The sequence below is a fragment of the Lygodium microphyllum genome, chromosome 20 (assembly GCF_053477565.2).
Source record: "Lygodium microphyllum isolate KBCC chromosome 20, Lygodium_microphyllum_v1.1.10, whole genome shotgun sequence".
NCBI lineage: Eukaryota > Viridiplantae > Streptophyta > Polypodiopsida > Schizaeales > Lygodiaceae > Lygodium > Lygodium microphyllum.
The window spans coordinates 117,386,385-117,400,599 of record NC_141154.1 but is presented as its reverse complement, the minus strand read 5'-3'; positions in this window follow the sequence as shown (position 1 = coordinate 117,400,599).

Sequence of the window (14,215 nt, the reverse complement as noted above, 5' to 3'; positions counted from 1 at the left end):
TCTAGAAGGTTTTTGAGTGGTTTTATATGCAGGATGTTAAGCTTATTGGCTATCCTTTACCCTCTCGTGTAAAGGTTAGTCAAGCCGATTGTTCGTAGTTTAATGAGCAAAAGGCTAAGATGGCCAAGATCTCCTATGCATCCACAGCGTGTTGTTTGATGTATGCCTTGATAGCCACTCATCTTAACATATCATTTGCAATGGGAGTTATGATATGTTATATGACTACACTTGGCAAGTGGTATTGGGATGCCATGAAGGGTATCATGAGGTACCTTAAGGGGACTGCAAATATATATTTATGTTATGGTAGCTAGGATATAGGAGTCATGGGCTACACTAACTTCGATTATGCCGAATATGCATACAGCAGGAAGTCCACCTTTGGTTATGTCTTCACCTTTGCTAAAGATGTTATTTCTTGGATATCTAGGGTGTAGAAATGCATAGCCCTATCTACTACAGAGATAGAGTATATTGTAAGCAGCACCGAGGCTTGTAAGGAGGCTTTCTAGTTAGGTTGTTTGACCTTGGTATTACTAATGCAGTCCCTACATTGCATTCGGATTCTATGAGTGCTATTCAACTAGGCAAGGATCATGTTGTCCATACAAAGACATTGCACATTGAGATGTGTTATCACTTTATTAGAGAGGTCATTGTAGACAAGTCCATTGAGGTTGTCAAGATCTCAATTGACCAAAATTCTATAGATCTACTCACTAAAAGTCTCTTAGAAAAACGTTTTGTCTTTCTTAGGAAGATGATGGATGTAGGATGAGATGATGTCTTTCCTCATCCAATCATACTTTATGTGCATTCGTACTTCGTCACATTTGGTTCTTGTTCTCTCCTCGCTAAATGTATGTTTACCTTTAAGTGGGAGATCAATAAAGGTAAAGGTGCTTGTGCCTATGCCATCCATGCATTCATTGCAATTCACTGCACTTATAGTACCCATGCACCTATACAATGCAGATAGCATGTACCCATTACTGTTACCTCATTCTTTATTCTTTCAATGTTGACTAATAAATAAGGAAAGTCTAGTCACATGTTGTGACTATTGGAGTTCCCACACCTTGAGTCTCTCTCTCTTGTTTTCTTCCTCCATCCTCCATGGCTCCCACCTCCCTTACTTCCACTTTTTCATACTCATGCTTAGGCTTCTCCCTTCATATTTTATGTTTCTAGTTGTTATTCACTATACTCATTTTATTTTTGTTGTGTTTTGTAAAAAAGAGAGTATGCTTTCTTTCTAAATTTGTGATAATTTATAGGTTTTCTTCATTAAAGTTATTGAGTCTCTTTTGTGGTTTGGAGAGAGAGAGAGAGAGAGAGAGAGAGAGAGAGAGAGTGTGTGTGTGTGTGTGTGTGCTTTCTTTTTTTGTTTATGATAATTTTAAGTGTTTTTTCACTATGGGGAGAGAGAAAGAGAGGGAGGGAGAGAAGTAAAAGAGAAAGAGGGAGTTAGAGAGAGGAAGGGAGAAAAAAAGAAATAAGAGAGAAAAGAGAGGGGGGGACATAGAGAGAAGAAGAAGAGAGAGGGGGCTAGAGAAAGCGAAAGAGAGAAATTATGGCGAATGAGCGAATGAGAGAGAGAGAGAGAGAGAGAGAGAGAGAGAGAGGGGGGGGAGAGGTAAATTTTGTGTGTGTGTGTGAGAGAGAGAGAGGAGAAAAAGAGGGGGATTAAGAGTGAAAGAGAGGAAAGAGAGAAATAAAGAAAATGAGAAAAATGAAAGTATTGAGAGAAAGAGAACTAGAGAGTGGGAAAGGCAAGAGAGACAAAGAGAGAGATCTAGAGAGATGAAGAGGGAGATAAATAAATAAGTACACACATACACACACATATATGTATACATTAGCACATTATTACACATCAATATGGAGGGTCGTATGATCGCATGCATTTTCATGTGTGTGATTTTGATTGTTATAGGAGTATCCTATATGGCAAGTCAGTTCTTACAAAGAGTTGTTGAGAGTGGAGGTCCTGATGTGGAAGGGCTTCCCCTCACCCCATGCACCACTCATACAATTGGCCCTTCCTAGAGAACAAGCTCCTCATGCACCACCTAGATGCATGGATATAGTGTATAACATAATTATGTCATGCTTATAATAGTTATGATCTAACTTTAATATTGACTAATCTTCTCATTTGTGATTAATATTTTGTAATATGTGTATATATCAAACATATAATCCATGTTTAGGGAAGGTCACTTGTAAATATATAAGGATTTCGTGTGGATTCAAAAGAAGGGAAATTTTAAATATATATTTTACACATTTATTATATACAAAAGGGTACGATATAAAGGAGCCAAATACAAATTGAATAGAAAAGCGATGTGTTTTATTTTGGAAAAATTAATAGATAAGGGGACTTTAAATAGGCCTCGAATGTGCATGATATAAAAGGTTTACATATAGTGAGCGCCTCAAGATCCATGTCTGATAGAGTAACAAACATGGATAGCAGCACTAGCCTTGTAAGGGGCTAGATCCCTCCTAGTTTGTTTCTTCTCTATGTGCATCAGCATGTTCATCGAAAGGAATTTCATGCTTGTATTGGTATAATCACCAAAGCATGCAATGTATACGTTGGTGAATTCTTTTTTGACGCACGTTTTGACGTATATTTTGATCATAGTGCTAGCACAATGAGACAAAAGCATTTATAGACATGTATTCCAATGGTGGGGTCCAATTTTCAAAACGTCATATGAGAAGGACTATGCCACTCATAATCTAGATTTTTTTGCAAGTTCAAATCGTATGAGAAGGACTATGCCACTCGTACTCTAGATTTTTTTGCAAGTTCAAATCGTATGAGAAGGATTATGCCACTCGTACTCTAGATTTTTTGCAAGTTCAAATCGTATGAGAAGGACTATGCCACTCATAATCTAGCAATTTTAGCTATCATTCATGTACTATAGCTTTCGTAACATTATCTGCTTGGTAGAAGATTCACACTTGTGAGACTGATCACACAAAAGTGAAAGGGAGTGACGGATCGAAGGTTGGACTCGAGAGCTATGGTGGGAGAGCAAGAGCAAGAAAGGGAGAGACTAGAAATGGAAACTCCAACTGTCACAATGTGTGACCGGGCCTTCCTTTATTCAAACTGTCACTAAAAGAATAAAGAATAAAGTGACAGTGACGGGCGCCCGCCACCTGCAGTGTGCAGTGGCAGTGGCTGCCAGTGTAGTAATACACGGGCGGCTAGGTAGAGGTGCCTTTACCCCCAACAACCTCCCACTTAAAGGCGAATCTGCCCCAGTGAGGAGTGAAAAGAAAAAGAAAAAAAAGACAGTACAACATGTACACATGTACAACAGGATGAGGAAAGACATCATCTCATCCCACGCTCATCAACCTCCTGAGGAAGGAAAAGCGCTATGTAGAGAGGCTTTTTGTGAGTAGATCTGCAGGATTCTGGTCATTCGAGATCTTGACAAGATCAACAGACTTGTCCACAACGACCCCACGTATGAAGTGATACCTCATCTCAATGTGTTTCGTCTTCGCATGGAAGACCGGATTCTTGGCTACCTCACCTCAATGTGTTTCATCTTCACATGGAAGACTGGATTCTTGGCTAACTGAATAGAACTCATAGAATCCGAATGCAATGTAGGGATAGCATCAATACCAAGGTCAACAACTAAATGACCCAACCAAATGGCCTCCTTGCAAGCCTCAGTGGCTGCAACATACTCGGCCTCAGTAGTAGAAAGGGCTGTGCATTTCTGCACCTTGGACATCCAAGAAACAGCACCTCCAACATAGGTAAATACATAGCCGGAAGTGGACTTCCTACTATCTGCATGTCCTGCATAATCAGAGTTAGTGTATCCCATGACTCCTGTATCCTGGCTGCCATAGCATATGCACATATCTGCAATGCCCTTCACGTACCTCATGATACCCTTCACGGCATCCCAATGCTTCTTGCCATGTGTAGCCATATAGTGTGCCACAACACCAACTGCAAAGGCAATATTTGGATGAGTGGCTATCATGGCATACATAAGACTGCCCATTGCAAATGCATAGGGAATCTTGGCCATCTCGGCCCTCTGCTCATCTGTCTGCGAACAATCAGCCTGTGATACCTTCACATAAGAAGGCAATGACACCCAATAGGCTTTACGTCCTGCATGCGGAAGCGCTCAAGGACTTTATGAATGTACTCCCTATGTGACAAGTAGAGGAATCCCTAATGCATGTTACGTCTAATGCGCATACCAAGTATATGAGCAGCATGTCCCATATCTTTCATCTCAAAGCTCTTCTTGAGCTGAGCCTTAAGAGCATCTAGCTCATCATGAGCTTTCCCTGTTATCAGCATATCATCCACATAGAGTATCAAAATCAATAAAGAACCATCACGGGCTTTCTTCGTGTAAAGACACGAATCCATAGCACTTTGGCTGTAGCCCAGTGACTGTATAAAGGCATCAAACTTATGATACCACTCCCTAGGTGCCTGCTTTAAGCCATAAAGACTTTTCTTCAATTTGCACACTAGGTGCTCCCTGCCAAGTTCTGCAAAGCCCTTAGGCTGCTCCATATAAATCTCATCATGCAAGTCCCCATGTAAGAAAGCCATCTTGACATCCATCTGGTATAAATCCAAGTCAAGCTGAGTAACCAAAGCCAAGACTAAGCGCAGGGTGGTCATCTTAACCACAGGAGAAAAGACTTCATCAAAGTCCACACCACGCTCCTGCTTAAAACCCTTTGCTACTAATCTAGCCTTGTATGCTGGCTTGGGGTGTCCAGGGGTACTTTTTAGCTTGTACGGCCACTTGCATGGCAAAGGCTTCTTGCCCGTAGGCAAGGAAACCAAATCCCAAGTGTCATTCTTATGCATGGAGTTTATCTTAGACTGCATAGCCCTCTCCCAGGAGTGACTGTCACCCCTGCGCATAGCCTCATCATAGGTGAAAGGCTCTCCTGCATCTGTAACCAAGACATAATCCATCGAGGGGCTGAAATCTATCTGGTGGATGTCTATCTCTAATAGACCGGCTCTGCTGCCTGCCCATCTGCCTGTCCAACGCCATGACCATGAGCATCTACTGCAGCTATAGGCTGTCCAACTGGCTGTGCGGGAGCTCTCGGCTCCTCCTAAAATATGACCCTGTGGATCTCAACAACTCTCTTAGGCTGCCTATGCATCTTGTCTTCATGGAAGACTACATCATGACTGCGGATGACTTTCCATGCCTGCGGATCCCAGAGACGGTAACCCATCTCGCCTGCATCCCCATAACCAAGGAAAATGCATTTGAGACTCTTGGGATCCAGCTTACTTCTCTTGTCCCTGGGCACATGGCAAAATGGCTCACATCCAAAGACACGGAGATACACATAAGAGGGGGGTTTTCCAGTCCATACCTCCTCTGCAACCTGAAAATCCAAACCACTAGAAGGTGATCTGTTTATGACATGCATATCTATACTAACTGCCTTAGCCCAAAAGCTATGTGGTAGGCCTACATGACTAAGCACACTACGTACACGCTCCTGGATGGTTCGATTCATCCGCTCAGCCAAACCATTCTGGGGGGGTGTAGGGGGCGGTCAACTTACGCTTAATGCCCTTTCATCACATAACTGCTCAAAAGCACATGAGACATACTCACCCCCATTATCTGTCCTTAGGCATTTTAGCCTATACCCAAACTGGTTCTCAACCAATGCAAGCCATCTCTGAAAAACACAGCCAAGACATTAGATTTCAGCTTAATGGGATAAGCCTAAACTTTCCGTGAAAAATCATCTATGAACGTAACAAAATACTTTGTACCACCCATAGACTGACAAGGCATGGGCCCACAGACATCCGAATGTACCAATGCCAAGGGCTCACTCATGCGTGGCCTACCATACTTCTTATGCGTAGACCTAGTCTACTAGCCATAAAGACAATGCTCACATGAATCAAAACATGCATAATCAAGGGGCGGTAAGTACGACAAACCAGAATGCATTTTCATTCCCTTCAAAGACATATGGTCCAAACGGGCATGCCAAAGAGATACATGTGGGATAGAACCCACAAACAAAACATGATCAAGGGAAGAAGCTGATACAATCAAGGGGTAGAGACTGCCAGCCTTGGCACCTCTCGTAATCACAAGTCTACCACGAGTGATCTTCCATGCAGAGTCTCCAAAACATACATGATATCCTGCGTCATCAAGCTGTCCAGCTCTCATGAGACTGTATGTCAAAACAGGTACATGGCGTACATCTTGCATAACAAAACTGCTGCCAGAAGGAAATTGCAGCCTAACATCACCAATGCCCACAATATCAAGAGAGTTGTCATCACCCAAGCGCACAAAACCCGAAACAGTACAGTATGAATGAAACCACTCTCGGCAAGGTGTCACATGAAAGGACGCACGTGAGTCCAAGAGCCAACACTGTGCATACATAGAGTGTATCTCTATCATCTGCGAAGCACTAGAAGAAGTTGTTAGGATATAATCATCATCATCAACATTCTCAGGCTGCATAACATTGATCTCTTCAATTTTAACACTAGACTTTGCAGGTACTATGCTGCGATCAAAAGACTTATCCTGCACTTTGTCTTTCCTCTTATCTTTGTGCCTTTCATTGCGCAATTCATGGCATTGTGGCCTATTATGGCCCTTTTTCCCACAATGGTGACAAGTAACATCTGCATTCCTGCCACAGGATTTGCTACGTGACTTCCCACGAGACTTGGACCGAGATTTCCGAGAATCCCGTCCACGGCCACTACCAGTGCCATGATTTCCATATCCATCATTCCTACCTCTAACTGTCATAGCATGAGACACACGAGAGGCATCCAAATTCTTACGGTTAACCTCTTCCTGCAGAAGAGCACTCTCATCATCATATAATTTCAAGGTAGCAGTAGAGGCACATAATGCAGTGCGGAATACATCCCATGACTCATTAAGAGTACCAAGCAAGAAAAGAGGAGAGACATCCTCTACAAAAGTGATGTCCTGCGAAGTCAAGTTCTTGAGTATAGCATGAAATTGGCTCAAGTGAGCAGACATAGTCACATTCTCCTTCATGCGTAGATCCATAAGCTGCTTCAGCCAATACATTTGACTCGCTGGACTTTTCTTGTCATAGAGATTCTTGATTTTATCCCACAACTGTCATGCACTCTGTTCTTCCTCAAATACATTGTAATGAACCTGTTCTGTGAGAGACAATACAATAGTGGACTTGCATAACTCATCAAGCTCAAGCCATTCCTCATCTGGCATAGTTGCAGGCGAATGCCTGCTTAACCTCAAAGGTTTGATCTATGATTTCTGCACCAACACCTGCCAAATCTGGCTCTTCCAATAAGAGTAATTCGTACCATCAAGCTTAGTGATGTTGAAAATAGCATGATCAGTGGACGAACTCGCCATAATGCAGGCTGGAAGACTGTAGATAGTTCAAAACTGGCCATAATAGCATGATCAGTGGACGAATTCGCCATAACGCAGGCTGGAAGACTGTAGACAATTCAAAACTGCTTGCAGAGAATGACAAAAAAATCACCAAAATCGAGGAAAAATGGCGAAGAAAGTGGAACCAAAGCTGCTGTCCACCAAGTACTAGTGAAAATACATCATTTCAGAGTGTTTTAGCATGAAAAATCCATGTCAGTCCATACATATATGCTTGTTGTAATAAATTTTAGATTTCAGTAAAAGAGAGCTAACAGTGCCAAAATCAGATCCCAAGGCAATCAGATACTGCCAAGACCAAAAGCCGGCATCATGCGGGCATAGTATAAGCATATGACGGTCGATAAGTGTAAATCCAACGCCCAAGTATGTCATACAAACATCTGCCAGTGAGTAGGCACATCCCCGAGGCAACTGGGCAAAGTGTTCCTACCACTACCAAAACTTGACACAAGTAGGTATCAAATCACAAAGATACGGATCCAAAACTGAGACTTAGCTCATAAGCATATAATGAACTAAGACATATGATGTATCATCCCAAAAGGTAAGAAGTCCCAAAGTCTCAAGTGTTTGTAACTGCTCAATAGCATTTAACGGCTCAATGCATAAAAGTACCACCTGCTCAATGTCTGATAAGCATTCAAGAATGCTCCCACTGGCACAAAAGCCATATGTACGAGCTCAAGAGCTCAAGCCAAGGCAAGACACAGTGCCAATGACATAAGTCCAAGACAATACATCAATAGTACATCCCGAACATGTAGGCGGTAGAGCATCCGAATGTAGCATCCATAAGCATGTAAGACATCAAGTACACCCCAAGATACAACTCTGGCAAGCCAACAAATAGCTCAAGTAAGCTCTGAGAATCCAAGGTCAAGCCAAGACCAAGCTCCAGTAGCAATAGGCTCCAAACAATGTAACTAGTATGTAGTAATGGCATAGGCTAAGCATGTCAAGACCAGTCAGACATAAGCAACATACATGCCATAAGTACATCCAAGACGGAGCATCCAAATGCTTTGCAAAGCGAGCTCAAGCTCAACCAACGATCCCGAATCAAAACCAAGCTCTATGTCATCACCATATATGCGCGAAACATAGCCCGAAAAGCATAGGCATAAGTATACATGAGTAAAATGACTTCAGCCCAACTGTGTACAGCAGTGATTTACTGTTCAAAACTGAGAATTTCAACACCAAAATCAGCTCCAAATGGTTGCCAAACAATAGGCATACATTCCCCTAACTTCCGGGCATCAAACGGGACCAATTGGGCATCAATTGACAATGCCAAACAAGTTGTAGCATCAAATGTCAGTGTAACACTGTCATAAACTACCTATGGACTGTTATGACAGTCCCAAAATAGTGTTAAATCAGTCCAAATGCTATGCCACCACATCAATCATCAAAACCAATCTTCAAAGCATGTTCATATGCCTGAAATGGAGCCTTTCCAAGTGCCAATGGAGGGGGAGAGCTGTCGTTGTGACTGTCAATGCTGAAGACACTTATGGGAGGGTTGCGTGATCCTGCCAACTATAAATATTGGTCCTGGGGCTGCAAAAAATGGTGGCCAAGCTTCGGAGGGGTCCGGTTAAAGCCAAGGAAGGCCTCAAACGAGCTCCAGCAAGTCTTGTTCAAAGGCAAGTGAGATATGAAGCAAGGGAGCTTCAATGGTGGCTGCCCCAATATTGTTTACAACCTATGAGACTTGAGAACTGAAGTAAACCCTGAAGAAAATGATCAAATACCTCTGATGTAATGCCCTAAAGGTGCCCAACAATGCCGGCAAGGTGCTCGGGAAGCCCGAGAGTGACGGGAGCTCGAAGGAGTCGGATATGACTGCCGGGAAGGAGACCCAATGCAAGTAGGGAGTCAATGGGATGCTGAGAATGCCACGAACCAAGCTCAAGAGTCAAAAAGCAAAGCTCTAATACCAGTTGAAAGGGAGTGACAGATCGAAGGTTGGACTCGAGAGCTATGGCGGGAGAGCAAGAGCAAGAAAGGGAGAGACTAGAAATGGGAACTCCAACAGTCACAATGTGTGACCGAGCCTTCCTTTATTCAAACTGTCACTAAAAGAATAAAGAATAAAGTGAGGGTGATGGGCACACGCCACCTGCAGTGTGCAGTGGCGGTGACTGTCAGTGTGGTAATACACAAGCGGCTAGGTAGAGGCGCCTTTACCCCCAACAAAAAGCCTTAAGTGGATTTTTACCCACTAAGGTCTCAATATGAGACATACAAAATGGATTTAAGTATTCTAATGTTTGATTTTGAGACTAAGTACCACCCTAGTGAGAACAATGTGATGGTTGATGTTTTCAATTGAAAATCCTTCTAGAATTCTCTACTCTTGGAGGAATTATAAGCAAAGGTTTTCATGAAGTCTAATTTCCATATCTACTAATCCCATTTTGGAGGTAGTAGCTATAAAAATTCCTAATGATCCAAATTACATTGAGATAAAGAAGATTGTCCAAGAAAAAGGAAACATCCCCAAGGAAGTGCTAGATATGCTCAATGCCCCACCCTCATAAGGCACCATCAATGATCCTAATGATCCATAATACCTTGAGATAGAGAAGACTATCCAAGAAAAAGGAAACATCCGAAAGGAAGTGTTAGATTTGCTCACTGCCCCACTCTCATAAGGTACCACCAATGATCCATGGTGCTCTACGTTGTAAGGTCCTCATTATGATGAGAAGCCATTTGTGAGTATGGGTCTTCACTTATATATTAGATGAGATCTATGTGAGTGGATAGCAAAAGGTGACCTTTGTGGATCTACCTTTGGGTTAGATATAGTTATGTTGGTAGCAACTCGAGGCACAATTCATTGAGTTGTGAGATGTGAGAGTTATTAGGGTCCTCTATTTTGGGGTCTAAGGGCCATAGAAATAGCCCTTGGTTGGGGGGTCTCAGAGGGACCAATGGCTCTCCTAATGGAGATCTGAGAGCAATGTCCTCGACCCAACAATAAAGGAAACATGCATTGAAACATTCCCTAACCAACTGAGGAAGGTTCATAATATGGTCGAACAAGACAACTAATATACTACCTTCCCAAGCCATAAAAGGAAGACCCCTCCCAAGCCATCATCAATCTATCTTTCACCCAATCAGAGCTTTTCCAGTTAGCCTTAAGCTCTTTTCTTATCATTTGTTTGGATCACCATCTAAGCTTCATAGTGGAAGCACACAGGTGGATAGAACCAACTTTATATCGGTTTGATTTGAATCAAATAAGTTTCTGTTCTTCTCTTATTTGCTTTGCATTCATATCACTAACATGTTGGTACTTGCATCAATATATGTATCTAGATGACAATTTTTTCATTCATATCACTCACATGTTGGTACTTGTATCGATATATCATTCTTGTGATATGACATTAGTTAGTCCATCTATTGGGGTTATGGAATATTTATCTATCATCTTTCTACTTAGCATGTTTACACTATATGTATATTATGTATATTGTATTCTCTCTTTATTCTTAGTAGATTGATATAGAAGAGAAGAATAAGAAAGACTATTGTTTTCAACTTCCTATCTTATGTGCATTCTGTGTGTGTGTGTATGTTTCTTGCAAGAGCTTAAGCTTCCTCTCTCACTCCCATCTTTTCATGGTATCAGTGAAGCATTCAAGCGAGGAGCTATGAGTCACAAGCACAAGAGTCTGTAAGGAAGCCTTGTTGTGAAGTACACCTATGGAGATCTCTCTCATACAATCTCTAATTAGCGAGTTATCTTTGTAGTGCTTATGGGAGTATTATAAACCTTTGATCCAAATTTTGTGATTAGATCTGCATTTCGGGTGCATTTTGACCTCTATTCAAGAATTTGAGGTTGTTCATGTGTTGATATGATTCAAGATCTCTATAAATCTTGCCATTTTGCAAATAGATTGCAAGTGTTAGATGTGGCACACAATATTTGTAAACCATCTAACACTACAGATGTTGCTCAATGTAAGCTTATGTACTGAGACCAATACATGTGATAGTTTACTTGGATTATCATGTTATTAATAAGAGCTAATTTTTGGGCTTTGTTGCACAACATCCAAGGTATTTATTTGGATTTTTAGTGACAATCTTGACAATTATAACTTATATGCTTGGAAGTTTAGGCTGTCCAAATTTCTTATGGATAAAGGTTATTGGAAGTACATTGAAGGAGTTGAGGCTCTAGAGTTATTGAAGGAAAATGCAACACCTGAGTAGGCCAAGTTATTTAAGAAATAGAACCAAGGTGGTCAAAAAGTTATGGATTGGCTTTCAATCAATGTCTTAGACAATATGATTGGGCATATATAGGATGCAGATAGTCATGTAGAAGCATGGAATAACCTAGTCAAGTTGTTTGATATAAATATTAAAGCTAGAAAGTTACAGTTGAAGTCTAAGTTAAATAATATCAAGTGTGGAAATTTATCTATCAATGACAATGCATTGAAGATTAAGAGAATTGTTGAAGCTCTTATATCTATCAAAGTGCAGGTTAAAGGTGATGATATAATGGTTGCATGTTTGGATAGTTTAGGTGAGGAGTACAAGCAATTCTAAACATCCACCAATACAAGAGACACCCTCCTTGATTTTACAAATCTAATATCTATATGGATACTAGAAGAGAAAAACTTGGGTCTTACTGCATCTTCATCACAAAGCAAGAATAGTTCAAAATAGATGCTCTACTCTAACACAAGTAGAGCTACATGTTATGGTGGTAGAGGCCGCTATGGTGGCCATTATGGGCAAAATCAAAGGCAATTACATGATTCGCAGGAGCAATCATATATAGATGGTAGAGATCAATCTCAAGGCAGCAGGAGCCGTAAAGGACATAGCCGATAGAATGCAGATTATGATAATAAAGAATGCTATAATTGTGGTCAAAAAGGTCATATTACATATGATTGTCTAGAAAAGAGAAGAGATGGAAATAATAGAAAAGGGAGAAGGCAACATAACAATTATGTATCTATCACTAATTAGGTTGATAATGAAAAGTTGTTTGCTATGCAATACATGTTGAATACAAGGAATGCAAATGCATCGGCAGTAATGACTAATGTATGGTATGTGGATTTAGGTGCCTCTAACCATATTACATCTCATGGATAATGGTTGAGAGAAATGAAAAATCCTAAAATGCATAGTTTTATAGAATATGGTGACAATATAGTGCATCTTATTACTCATATTGGGAGTGTCCCATTTCTATGCAAGATGGATAAGTTAAATATTTGGTTGAAGTATTGCATGCATCTAATATCACAATTAACTTAGTTTCTATTGGGTAAATGGTTGAGCAAGGATTGCAAGTAGAGTTCAATCACATTAACTACATCATAGAAGATTGTAGGAATGGATGTAAGTTGGTTGCAAAAGGCAAGCATGTTTACCTTGGATGTAAATGTGGCCAAGCCAAAGGCCACTATGTTTGCACAAGATGTAGGAGATATTGACATTTAGCATTAACATATTGAGCATGTAAATGTGCATCGATTGAATATTATACAGTCACATGAAATTGTGGCAAGCTTGTCTAAATTCAAAGTGGCTATTGATATGCAAAAAGTGTGTGAATCATGTCAATTTGAAAAACAAAAAGGCATGCATTTTCTCATGATAAATATGTAAGTAGGCATATACTTGATGTTTGTACATTTGGATGTGTAAGATCCTACAAATATTGTATTAATGGCTAGATGCAAATATTATGTAACCTTTATTGATTATCATACAAGGAAGGCATGGGTATATTTCACAAACGAGAAAAGTGAGATTGTAATGTCCTGCCCGCCCCCTTAATAATTAACCTTAGTTCAATTTTTTAAAATCTTCCCCCTGTCATCGGACGACATGTGGCGAGGGGGGCTCAGACCTAGATGAGCAAGATTGTTCAACGTTGGGATTGCTCATGCCCTTGGGGTTTCCATGTTTCTCTAGAGGCTTCGTTGTTGCGTTATGGTTCTTCTTGGATGTGACTAGTGTGAGTTCGCCACCTTGTTGTGATCGTGTTGTATCCACTCTTGATTGGTCGATGTGGGTTCTATTGTCAGTGGATTGAGCATTGAAAGCAACTGTTGATGGCAACGGCTGCTTTGATTTTTCAGAGCACACGGATGTGACTGAGGTTTCACCGCTATTAGGAGAGACATCAATGGGTTCATTGGTGGATGGACTTGATGTTTTTTTCCCCAGCTCTCCATCGCTCTTGGTCTCAATGCTCTTGGGGTCCACAACCACCTGTGATTGCTGTTGTCTTCGTTGTTTTCTCCTCTTTTTCCTGGTCAGTGAAGGTGCATCTCTCAACGACTCAGGACCCTGGACTAGGTCAACCGTTGATGTGCTTGGTTGGGCCTCAGCATTCCCCTTCTCTGGTGTGTCCTCATGGGACCTAGTCGTGGCCTGCGGAATAGCCTTGTCAGGTTGAGTGGTTTGATGCGCCACCTCCTTGACCACGTCTTTGAGAGGTTTCTCCTCAAGCCTAGGCTTTAGGTGCTTAGGAAGGGTTGGAGTTGTTAATGAAGTTGGTTGTGACACCTCCTCCATAGGTAAACTACTAAGGACACATTCCGCAAGGGGTCTTGTCACGGCCAAGGGCTGTGACTGCTGTGATCCCTGATTTGAAGTAGTAGTAGCTAGTTCAATGGACTTGCTACTATTGGTGGATTGCGGTGTCAAGTCCTTAGAGCAATTGGAAG